At 43.7% G+C, this 13,443-nt stretch overlaps 1 protein-coding gene across 4 annotated transcripts in view; it reads left to right on the top strand.

Moving 5' to 3' along the window:
• tex2l (testis expressed 2, like) overlaps positions 1–13,443 on the top strand; it is a 141,829-nt gene that overhangs the window by 12,128 nt on the left and 116,258 nt on the right. The window lies entirely within an intron of this gene.

The following is a 13,443-nucleotide window of genomic DNA, read 5'->3' as shown; positions in this document are numbered from 1 at the left end:
TCAACAGGAGTAAAAAATGGATGAGGTAAATCGCTTGCTAAAATTCTTTCACTTTTCTGATTTTTTTTGGCTTTTTTCAATTCTTTCATGTGTTTTGAGTATCACTGTCAAAGCCAACTTTAATTGCCTGTTGATAATGCGCCATAAGATGGTGGTTAGTGACAATTCTGCAATAACCAATCACTTATCAGGGGTTTATTAACCCTGCAGGTTAGATGAGTTAAACACATTATAAAGTATGAACAGGTATCACAGCAAAGCCAGTTGATTGCTCCATATGATGGGGAGGTGCTTCAGTTGGACTGGTTAGGGCACAAAGTCAGAAGCCACACAACACCAGGTTACAGTCCAACGGGTTTATTTGAAATCACAAGCTTTTGGAGCACTGCTCCTTCGTCAGATGAAGTCCTGACTTCACCTGACAAAGGAGAAGCACACAGAAAGCTTATGGTTTCAAATAAAATTGCTGTGTAAGTAACTTGCAGACTCGCAGCAGACTGACTGACAGGCAGAGTCACAACATTGTATACACACGGCCAGTGGCCTCCTTCAAGGTGAAATCTCTGAATGGCAAGGCACTACATTTCCATTCATTCCCTAAAGAATGTATAACTATGTACAGTAAACAGTGAGACTATGAATATTTACTGAAAGCTCAAGGTTTCATCATGGTAACATGGTACCATTGATTGCCAAAATGACACAGTCTGGCATATCTCTTTTCTTTTGCAGACTGCGGTTGTCTTCCCCGAATTTATCCTGATGCACTGTTTCCTGATTAGGCACTGATGAATCTTGATCATCTTGACATTTCATGCCATTCTTGTTTTTTATCGTTATGTTCTCTAAGAGCTACCAGCTCATTCTGAACCTTCTAGTTTAACACCCTGGATTTTTCTATTGCTATCAAAGTGTTAGCCTCCTATTGACCCAGTACATTGTCTTCATCATAACCTGCTGTAATACTGTCCAGCCTCTCCAACTTTTTTTTCCCTTTGTGTTTTCTTTGACATCTCGACCTCTACCAATTGCTGATTCGGTTGCTGTTTAGCTTCCTCTATGTCCCACATGAGTTTTTTCACGAGAGTATCATTCTTGGAATTTATTTCTAAAAGGGCTGTCCCATGAGTGCGGCAATGTTGTCATTTTAAGAAGTTATTTTGTCCTTTTTTTTGAAGATGAGTTGTAAGCCAGAGACGCAGAACTGTCTCTCAGAAAGTATACAGTGGACGTAGCTGGGTGTGATCAGCTGTCACAGATTCAGATTTCTGGGTCTTTTTTTAGTAACAGAAGAAGCTGTTGGAATCACAAAAGAGTTTGAAGCTTCAGTGAATGTTTCTTGGCCATTATACTCTCTGAATCTACTCAATGTTTATTTTTCCCCTCCTGGATTGGAGAACTGCATGTCAGAATCTGCATTTGAATTTGCCTTTTTTGCCAAGAGGTGTGTTTATGGGATGTTACTATATTCGAACAGTTAATCAGTAATAGGTATGTATTTATTATTTAGTTAAGTTTTCCGATAATTAAGTTATTTTAAATTCTTATTTCTTTTGTTTGTATTTTATTTATGGCATTTACGTAAATTGTGTTTTGCTTAACATCAAGTTTGACCAGTCGCATTGCATCTGGAACACAACACTTCACTTCTACCTTTAAAATTAGGAAAAGTTAGGATCTAGGCTACCTTCTTAAAATATTTTGAGGAGACCTGGTCTGAGCCATAACATGATGCAGTGTGAGGAGCTAAATGCTGAATTAGCAGCAATTGTTATACTTTCCTGTTTATTAAAAGGGGGTTACGCATCTCCGCCTACTTCTGCAGGTCTATCATTGTCTCCAGCACTGCTTTGATGTTTCTGCAGCTGTTCCTGCTGAGCCTGATCTGTTTTTCTGTGTGATGCAGATCTCCTGTAAGCCATCAATTTTTTTTATTGAATTGATGATACAGTGTCTGTAATATGCCCTGCTTTTATTCTTTCTCTTTGAGCTCTCTATTCAGATTTGAGAGCTAAGCTAAATTGTGTCTGAAAGGCTTCATTATCTCAGACGTAGTATTCTCAAACATGAATTGATCCTGAACTAATAGTTCAATTTTTTCCTCTTGAAATTTCATGCTTCTCTACACAACAAAGACCTAAGCTATTAACTCCACAAATTCAGAAGAAATCAGATATTCCATTTTTCTTTCATATTTAATTGTGCAAATATTTCTTGAATAGACTGCTGCAGCTTCTGTTGTACAACATGTGATTCCATGGACTGTAGCTAGTATTAAGTTACAACATTCAAGTATTCATGACAAATGCTGGTCCAGCAGTGTCTATGATGGAGAAGATCCATGACATCCAAGTGGATTGGTTAATACTGAAAAATACCACCAGCTGCTTCAGTTTTGCCAGGATTGTGTCTTTCTGCATCCAGGGTCTGATATTTTCAGCTGTGACTGAAAGTGCATCCAGTAAATTTAAAACCATTATGCCCTCTTCCAGTGGCAGTACCACCAATGGTCTTTCTTCCAGTGGGAGGTGGCTCAACGCATCATCATTTGCTCCTTGGCCTCTCAGACAATGTTCCAACTTGTAATCAAACACACTTAAGTATTAGAGACCACTGCTGAATTCAGCTTGAAGCTGTGCATGACACATTTTGTCCTCTTTAAGTAGACCTAGCAAGCCTTTGCAGTCTGTTATTACTAAAATTTTATGTCCGTAAAGGTATTGCTGGAATTTCCCGACTCCAGATATGACTGCCATATCTTATCTGGGCATACCTATGCCCTGCATTAGCCAGTGTCCTGGATATATATGCTGTTGGGCCTTCTTCTCCATTGGGCCACCTATGAGCTAATACTACCTCGATGCCATATAGGGAGGCATCGCATGTCATATACCAGATCTCGCTTGGGATCATAATGGGTCATCACCTTAGAGGATGACAGCTGTTTCTTCACTTCCCTGAACGCTAGGGCTTGGCTATGCAACCATTTCCAAGACTGATCCTTGATCATGCCAGGATGGAGGCCAGGTTATGTACAAACTTTCCATTATAATTCACCAGTCCGAGGGAAAACCTAAGCTCTGGTATAGACATGGGAGTTGGAGCACCTTGGGTCTCCTTCACTCTATCTTCCAGTGAGTGTAACCCATTCTTGGTGACTCTGTAGCCCAAATAGATCATTTCATGTGCCTGGATTGCACATTATTCCCTTCTAAGGTGTATACCCACCTGGGATCAATGTCTAAGGACTATGCCCAAGTTCTCTAAGTGCTTCTTATTGATCTTCCCTATGATTAGCATGTTATTGAGATAAATGGTCGATCTTGTAAAAATGTTCTCCATTATTCGCTGAAAAATTGCACAGGCTGATGATAGCCCAAATGGCAGTACCAACCCTTATGAGTGCTAATTGTAGCCCACTTCTGGGAATCCTTGTCTAAGCACAATTGCAAGTACGCACAGCTCATGTCCAGCTTTGTGAAGGACAGCCAGCAGCCGCCTCGCCCCAGCTTTGTGTATAAAGCCTCTATGGGAAGGATTGGGTATTTATTCAGCTGCAAAAAGCAGTTTACCATTTGTCTAAAACCCCTACAAAGGGCGAACCGATAATTAGTGCAACTGGCGCTGCCAATTCTGAAAGCTGGACTGATTTGACGATTCCTTCGCTTTCCAGCCTCCTGGTTTCTGCTTCTACTTTTGCCTGTAATGCAAATGGCACTGGGTGGCCTTGCAGAATCATGGTATTGTTTCCTGATCAAGATGCATGGTGGCCTTGGCCCCTTTGATAGTTCCTGGACCTTCCTGGAAGAGTTCGGGGTAATTAAAGTAGGACTTCACACAGGCAGCCGTTTCCTAATCATAAAAATGTTAGGCCAAACAAGGTGAATCTCTCTCCACCAGTTTTCCTGCATCAAGCTCAGGCCTGAGTCCTTTACTACAATCACTGGTAACTGAACCAGCAGCTTTGCGTAAGAGATTGGGCCCAAAGCAAACACAAATGAAGGCTTGATACGAATGTTGTAACCCAGCTTCAGAAGAGTGCTTTTTATTTCCCCAGATATTCTAGTTTCCATTCTTGAATCAGATAATGACAAGTTTGAATGGATGACCTGCAGGTTCACAGCCATTAGGAACTACACTAAGGTTGTCTAAACCTACCTGAGATAGGCCAACAAGAAGGAAAGCTTTACTTTCCATATGTTAGTGTTCATTGAAACCTAGTGTCTTAGTGTTGAAAGAATTGTGTGCTAACTGGCTGCAATACATGCTGCCCCTCATCTACAGCTTAGTGTTTACTCTGGCTATCTGCCTCTCCTCATCCTCTCCTTGTCTGTGCCCAGGTGTTCCTGGTGCAGGAGAAGGGGTGCCAGCTTAACGCCTTCCGTGACCCATGGGCACAGCAGGAACTGGGACTGTGAGCGCTGGAAATTATATTATTACACTTATACACTCCTTGGTCTGTTGCAGAGATCCGGCCCTTTACCAAGTTGTGTCTATCTGAAAGAAGGACTATGGAGTTACTGTTTTACCATGCTGGGGTGCCCCAGTGTCTCCGAGTCACAGAATAACTGGAGTGCAGAAGGAGGCCATTCAGCCCATTGTATCTGCACTTGCATTCCGATTGAGCAATTCTCTTTGTGTCAAACAGAGCAGAACTTATACACCTAGTGGTATGATCCTGGGAAGTGTTGCTGAACAAAGTGACCTTGGGGTGCAGGTTCATTGTTCCTTGAAAGTGGAGTTGCACATAGACTGGTTCGTAAAGAAGGCGTTTGGTACGGTTGCCTTTATTGGTCAGTGCATTGAGTATAGGAGTTGGGAAGTCACGTCGCAGCTGTACAGGACATTGGAATATTGCATTAAATTATGGTCTCCCTGTTATAGAAAAGATGTTGTGAAATTTGAAAGGGTTCAGAAAAGATTTATAAGGATGCTGCCAGGGTTGAGGGGTTTGAGCTATAGAGAGAGGCTGAATAGACTGGGGCTGTTTTCCCTGGAGTGTCGGAGGCTGAGGGAGGTCCTTGAGAGGTTTATAAAATCATGAGGAGCATGGATAGAGTAAACAACTGAGGTTGTTTCTCCAGCATAGGGGAGTCCAGAACTAGAGGGTATAGGTTTAAGGTGAGAGGGGCGTAAGGGCTAACATTTTCACACTGAGAGTGGTGTGTGAATGGAATGAGCTGCCAGAGGAAGTGGTGAAGGCTGGTACAATTACAACATTTAAAAAGCATCTGGATGGGTACATGAATAGGAAGGGTTTAGAGGGATATGGGCCAAATGTTGGCAAATGGGAATAGATTTATTTAGGATACCTGGTCTTTATCCATGCTGTACATCTCTGTGGCTCTAAGAGATATTTAGTCTATGGAAATCTCTTCTGCAGAATACGATGGAAGTTGAGTTGATTGTGAATATTTCACAAAGCTGTGTTGGACAGGTTTTTGATTGACAAAGTGTTTTGGGAATAGGCAGTAATGTTGAAGCGTATAATTGGTTTAATCACGATCTGATTGAATGGGGATAGGCTCGACAAGTTGAACAGCTTATTCCTGCACCTATTTCTTCTTGAGCTCTTTACATTTTTGAAGTGTAGTCAGTGTTGTAATGCATGAAATGAAACTGTCAATTTGCATGCAGCAAACCATGGACGCCATGGTGGCTCAGCATCTGTATCCATGCTGTACGACTCTAGGGCTCAATGTCTCCATAACATTCTCTTGCCTTCTTCCTCTAGAATCCCTGCAGTGAGAAACAGGCCATTCAGCCCATCAGGTCTACCCCGACCATCTGATCAGCATCCCACTGGGAAGTATCCCTTGCCCTATTCCTGTAACCCTGCATCTCCTATGGCTAGCCCACCCAGTCCACACATCCCTGGATGTCCAATGGCCTCAATATGGACTTCACAAGCTTTAAAAATCTCACCACCCCCGAGTGCATCCCAAAACCAGCCCGTCTTGTCCCTGCCTCCTTGACCTGTCTGTCTTTTCTCCCACCTATCTGTTCCTCCTACCTCACTGACCAACCCCCACCCCCACTTCCTACCTACTAGCCTCATCTCCGCCTCCTTGACCTGTCCTTCACCCCTGCCACCTACCTGCCCCCCCACCTCGCTGACCAACCCCCATCCCAACTCCCTCCCTGCACTCACCTTTACTGGCTCCATCCCCACCTCCTTGAACTGTCCGTCATCTCTCCACCTATCTGCTCCTCTATCCACCTTCCATCATCACCTCCCCCCCTCTAAATATTTATTTCAGAGCCCCCTTCCCCTCCCCTATTTCAGAAGAAGGGGCCAGATGCAAAACATCAGCTTTCCTGCTCCTCTGATGCTGCTTGGCCCTGCTATGTTCATCCAGCTCTACACCTCGTTATCTCAGATTCTCCAGCATCGGCAGTTCTTACTATCTCTGGATACTACGGGTCATTTAACATGGTCAATCCAGCCAACCTGCACAACCTTATACATTCCTCCCTTTCTTATCTCCTTAGTGATTTAATTAGAATAGCCTCTGTCGTATAAGCTAATGGTTCTGAAAGGTTTAAACATTCATGGCATGTTGCGCTCTTGATGAAGACTCAGTTCTTACGTAGAGACAAAAGAAGTCTACATGAGTACGCAGAGGGAGCAGATGTGTTTTGTACAGCTCCTGAGAGTCCTGAGTAACCATGCTTAGCATGTTAACGCAAACAGTACCCATTGCTATCATGCAACGAACCATGTTGCTGTAGGAACAAAAAAAGTTCCATTATTTGCATTCACACGCCACTAAAAATAGCTTCTTGTTAATCTTCACTTTTTAATATCACATGAACTCCCTCATATTTGAAACCCAATGTTCCTTTCATTAATCCAAAGAGTAAGCTTGAGAGGTTTAAATCTCTGTGACTAAGTGGACTTTTGTGGTTGATAAGATTGAATCCAATGCAATCCTCAGCAAAAGGTTGCTGGTAATCACCCTGCATATGGCAAAGTGAAATTGCATCATTCAAAATAAAAGGATCAAACAATAGGCAGAAGGAGTACAGAATTAGAATTATGTCACACTTCTTTGAAAATTATTTCGCTGATTTATAACACCGAATCAGACAGTCTTTGGAAAGTGAATAACAATTTTAATCAGAGGTTCGAGCCGGCAAAATCTGAAAAGAAGCTTGAACATTGTGACAAGCAAATAATCACCACCTGCTGTTTCGCCGTGCAGGCAACAAGCCTACATTGTGCTGCCTGCTCGTTTACATGATCACAGTGTGCAGTGAGAGCTGAGCACAGAGTAGACTGGTTGCTCACCTGAATGGGTCGCTCGACACCGTCGACACCAGCATGAGGTCAAGGTAGCTTTAGTATCGGCCTGCAACTCAAGAAAGGGGGAGCCGCATTTTCACAGGAGTATATGCTGGAAGTTTTACAAGGAAGGATGTTGACTTGGGAAAGGTCCCAAAATGGCAGTGAGGATTGGGCCACAAGATTCTCCAATGTAGCATGATGCACAGGAAGAGATGGTTTCTGAAGGAGGGTCTCGGCCTGAAATGTCAGCTTTCCTGCTCCTCTGTTGCTGCTTAGCCTGCTTTGTTTGTCCAGCTCTACATCTAGTTATCTTATATGAGAGATTTTGCTTGTTGATGGGAGATGAGGTGATTTTACACATACAGTAAGTGGGAGCAAATAGTGTGGCAGTTACACTACTGTAGGGCTTGATGGGGTTAGATCAGCTTGGATGTGTTAGGCTGAATTGATTGATTGTCATGTGTACTGAAATACAGTGAAAAGCTTTGCGGAAGATGTACAGGTCAAAAAGACTTAGACACAGGTGTACAGGTTACACTGCACAGGGCGTGCACTGGGCGAGATCAACATTAGCAAGATCAGAGATAATAAAATGTGAGGCTGGATGAACACAGCAGGCCAAACAGCATCTCAGGAGCACAAAAGCTGACGTTTCGGGCCTAGACCCTTCATCCCTCTGATGAAGGGTCTAGGCCCGAAACGTCAGCTTTTGTGCTCCTGAGATGCTGCTTGGCCTGCTGTGTTCATCCAGCCTCACATTTTATTATCTTGGAATCTCCAGCATCTGCAGTTCCCATTATCTCTGATACTATTTTAGCAAGATCAGAGTTATTCGAGACCAGAGAGTCCATTTGTCAGTCTAAAAACAGCCAGGAAGCAGCGGTTCCTAAACCTGCTTGTGCGTGTATTCAGGCTTCTGTATCTTCTGCCTGATGAAAGAGGCTGTAGGAGGTCATTACCAGGGCGCAATGGGTCTTTGATGATATTGGCAGTCTTTCAGCAGCAGTGAGCCATGTAGGTGGATAGAAGGTCGGCTTCCGCGATGATCTGGGCTGTGCACACCATCTTCTGTAGTTTCTTATGGTCCTGGGCAGAGCAGTTGTCATACCAGGGTGTTATGCACCCAGACAGTATACTTTCAATGGTGCCTCTGTGCTGTATCATTTCTGTGGCTCCAAGGTCAATGACCTTGGCACGGTGGCTCAGCGGTTAGCACTACTGCCTCACAGTACCAGGAACCTGTGTTGGATTCCACCCTCAGGCGATTATCTGTGTCGAGTTTGCACATTCTCCCCGTGTCTGCGTGGGTTTCAATCGAGTGCTTCGGTTTCCTCCCACAGTCCAAAGATGTGCAGGGTAGGTGGTTTGACCACACTAAATTATCCATAGTGTCCACGGATGTACAGGCTAGTTGGGCTAGCCATGGGAAGTGCAGGGTAACAGGGATGGTGTAGGAGTATGGGACTGGATAGGATGCTCTGCAGTGGGTCAGTGTGGACTCAATGGGCCAAATGGCCTTCTGCGACACTGTGGGCATTCTCCGTCTTCACATGTGTGGTCACAGTCAGTGAATTCATCTTCACATATTATATCCTATCAACTCACCCTTAGCTTCACCTTCCACAGAGTGAACCACATCCCTATCCACCACCTAGCAACAATCTCTATCAATCACAGCTCACACTTAAAATCTATTCCACTCATTTCAAAACAAAATCCATCTTATTCTTAGCACTTCTCACACCTACATCCCACTGCTATTCAACCACACCAGCCACATCATCCAAAACAAGACCCACTAACACACTACTCTCTCTCGGTTGCTCACATGACAAAGTGACAAACAAATAGAGGCAGTAGAAGGGACTGACCTCACTTCAATGGAGTAATGAGCGCTTGCGGTCATAAGGGCAACTATGGCTGAAGCTGTGGCAAAGTTGAAAGCAAAGATAGTCTTATCTTAGCTTCCCATAACTTCTCATCCCACAGCATCTTCAGACATACAAGCTATAAATAGTCTTAGCACGTAGACACAGCAAATCATTAGGAAGGTGATCGAAATGTCAGCCTATATTACAAGCAGACAGAGTATTACAATTGAGAAGTCTTGCAGCTGTGTGGGATATTGGTGAGGCTACTGCAGCCTACAGTTTTGGTCTCCTTGCCCAATGACCATAGCATGGTGGTTAGCACTGCAGCCTCACAGTGCTAGGGATGCCTTTCGGGTGACTCTCTCTGTGGAGTTTACATTGGAATCAGTTCAGAGATGTTCAGCCAGGCTGGCTCCTGGGATCATGGGCTTGTGTTATGAAGAAAGGTTGAGCAGGGTGGGGCGAAACCAATAGAGTTTAGACGAATGAGAGGTAATCTCACTATTTTAGATTCTGAGGAGTGTTGGTAGGGTAGATGCTGAGAGAATGTTTCCCTTCAGTAGGATTATCAAACAAAGTGACAAATTCTTCCTGATAAAACAGCAAAGAGGAAGAATTCTTTCTGTCCATGGGTTATTAATCTTCGGTTTTCTCCTCCAGAGGAGACCAGAAGTGGTTTGATCATTAAATATATATCAACCAGAGGACAGGGTTATAAGGGCAAGGCAGACAAAGTGGAGTTAAGGCCAGAAACAGATCTGAAAGGGGGAACTGAAAGGCTTGAGAGGTCAGATGACTTACTCCCTCTCATTCTCTTTTGTACTCGCATTCTTTTGAACCCTTGCTGTCTTTGTATATCACCCTCCTCTACCATCAATCCCACCACACCACTTCCTTTCTGCCTGTTTGGGAACTGGTGCAAAAGTAAGAAATGTAACAGGAAGCAGAAATTGATGGTGATGACGAAATCTCCTTTCAGTTGAGTTTCCACTGATAGCCACCAGTTCCAATTGTTCCAAGTCTTTCGGTCCCTGGAGCAACTTTGTGACGTCGCTGTGCTGCTGCTCACTGGGCATAAATAGCACCATGTGGGATGAATGAAGAAAGAAATTAACAAGAAACACACACAGAGCAGCGTAAGAGTAGACTGACTCGTATTAAGTGGTGGAGTTTATGGAATAAAGTCTTTCAGTGATGTAATGGAAAGATTAGAGCTTGGTTTATCTCCAAATACTTTGTTTTGTAGTAATTAATTTTTATACCTAACAAGCAGTGATGTAGAGGAGCTTAAGCTTGAAGACTGTTCCTTGCCTTCTGCTCCACCAATTCTGTCTTGAACCCAATCCCATGGATGAAGGTTTAAAAATTACCAGGAAATATAGATCCTGCTGCTATGCACATTCTAGAGGGCAGGACTAAAGGGAATTCTAAACATGTTGGAAAAGAGACCACAGTGTGGGTACAGGCAGACTGGGGAGAAGGTTAATACATGTGACCACTCCTTAGGAGGTACAGTCACTCGAGAGATCTGATCCAAATGGCTTACATGAAGACTTCGATGGCGTTATATGCATAAAAAGGTTGATGATAATTCCCAATAAATTCCTTGATTGTCTGGCCTCTCCAAAACTGTCAAGAAGTACAGAGGAGGAGATTGGCGCCAAACCTTACACGGGACTTTGTACAGAGCTTGGAGCCTGTCATTTCCTCCCACATTTCAAAGATGTGCAGGTGAGGGCGGATTGGCCCATGCTGAATATCCCCATAATGTCCAGGGATGTGCAGGTTAGGTGGATTAGCCTTGGGAAAGGCAGGGTTACAGGAGTAGAGTAGATGAGGCTGGGTCTGGGTGAATGCTGTTTGGACGGCTGGTGTAGACTCAATGAGCCAAATGGCCTCTTACAGGATGGCAGGGACTTTGTGATTCTACAGCATTAATGAAAGGACCAATACTTGTAGAATATTGCCAACTGCCAGAGGAAAAAAATCAACCAGCAACTAAGGTAAATAGTTGATAACCTCTTTAAATAATGTTGGGCAGGAATGGAAATGTATGAAGTTGGTTAGGGGGATCTTTCCTGCCCCTTTACACTTGTTCAGCCCTGAGAGGGTAAAAGAGTGCACTCATTGAAGTATTGTGCTCCAAAATGGCGTCGCTCACATTAAATCTGCTTGGCATCATGATGTACTCGCACTACAGGCCTCTTCCAAACTAAATCCATGAGCTAAATATAGGAGGCATTGAAGATAGGACCAGCTTTAGGCCATTTGGCCCTTCAGGCCCGTTCCGCCATTCGATAGCGTCATCAATATAATGCCTGGCACAGCTAACAGGGTGCCAACGAACTCAAAGCTGAAGTCAATGCGCATTAAGATTAAAATGTTGGCTAAACTTGCAACAACCAGAAGGTTAGATAACAAAGTGTGGAGCTGGATGAACACAGCAGGCCAAGCAGCATCTCAGGAGCACAAAAGCTGACATTTTGGGCCTAGACCCTTCATCAGAGACTGGGTCTAGGCCCGAAACGTCAGCTTTTGTGCTCCTGAGATGCTGCTTGGCCTGCTGTGTTCATCCAGCTCCACACTTCGTTATCTTTGATTCTCCAGCATCTGCAGTTCCCATTATCTCTGAAACAACCAGAAGGTTGTTGGTTTAACTCCCACCTCAGAGACTTGAGGGCATTATCCAGGCTGATACTTCAGTATGGTAGGATATGTGTGTGGTTGATCTGAGATTCTGAAAGAGATTGCATGTGAAGGTATTGTACCCCTGGCCACAGAACCTCAACTTATTCCTTCTGGACTATGTTGGGGTCAGGCAGCAAATTTGAGGAAAGCCAATCGACCCGAAACGTTAACTCCGATTTCCTCCCCACAATGTTTACTGGGTGTTTCTGGTATGTTCCATTTTTATTTGTCTCTATGGATTCCTGACAGCCTGCCGACAGGATCCAGAGAATGTGGAATAGGGCTGCTGTAAGGCCGTTTACATATCTGGGGCTAATACTGAAAGATGCAGAGTTGCGTGGCCATTTTCCCTCGATAATTTCTTTAAAGACATTCTGTCTAGATAAATCTAAAATGCATAAGATCACTACATTTAGCAAGTCAGGTGATTATTATTTCAGTTGATTTCTGACACATATAGTAGTTTGCCGTTTGTTTTATAAACAATATTTTACAAACATAATATAGTTTTGGTCTCTTTATTTGAGAAAGGATGTCCTGACACTGGAGGGTTTCACGAGGTTGATTCTGGAGTTGAGTGGGTTGGCTTAGGAGCTATTGAGTACACTGGACCTATACTGAGTGGAATTTAGAAGAATGGGAGGGGGCATCTTATAGAAACATATAAAATTATGAATGGAAAAGACAAGATAGAATCAGGGAGGATGTTTCCACTGGCGGTGAAATTAGGGGGCACAGCCTCAAAATTAGGGGGAGCAGATTTAGGATGGAGCTGAGGAGGAACTTCTTCACCCAAAGGGTTGTGTATCTATGGAATTCACTGCCCAGTGAAGCAGTTGAGGCTTCCTCACTGAATGTTTTTAAAGCAAAGCTAGATGGATTTTTGAACAGTAGAGGAATGAAGGATTATGTCGAGTGGGTGTAAGTAGACTTGAGTCCACAAAGAGATCAGCCATGATCTTATTGAATGGTGGACCAGGCTCAATGGGCCAGATGGCCTACTCCTGCTCCTATTTCTTAAGTTCTTGTAATCTTCCAGCTTTTGTACAGAAGAGAGTTCAGACTAAGGCAAGTGGAGAAATCATGGTCTAGATTTTGCTGGTGAAACAGTGATGGTCATGTAACAATCATTGACGTTGTCATTTCTTAGTATCCCTGCCCTCCGCTAGTTCGAGCTCCAGAAAAGCTCAGCTAAAGAAGAACAACTTAGAGGAGAGAGAAGTGGAAAGACAGAGAGGCTTAGGAAGGGAATTCCAGAGTTTAGATACCAGGTGGTTGCAGGCACAGTAATAAGGTCAGAGAGTAATACCACATGGAAACAAGCCTTTTGGTCAACGTGGTCCATGCTGACCATGGTGATCAAAGATAATGGGAACTGCAGATGCTGGAGAATCCTGTCTCCCGAAACGTCAGCTTTTGTGCTCCTGAGATGCTGCTTGGCCTGCTGTGTTCATCCAGCTCCACACTTTGTTATCTTGCTGACCATGGTGCCCACTTAGCTAGTTTCAATTGCCACATTTGGTCCATGTCCCTCTGAATTCTTCCCATTCATGTACCTATCCAAATGCTTTTTAAATGTTGCCATTGTACCTGCTT

This window comes from Stegostoma tigrinum, chromosome 23, assembly GCF_030684315.1.
Source record: "Stegostoma tigrinum isolate sSteTig4 chromosome 23, sSteTig4.hap1, whole genome shotgun sequence".
Taxonomy (NCBI): domain Eukaryota; kingdom Metazoa; phylum Chordata; class Chondrichthyes; order Orectolobiformes; family Stegostomatidae; genus Stegostoma; species Stegostoma tigrinum.
This window is presented reverse-complemented; position numbering and strand designations above follow the sequence as displayed.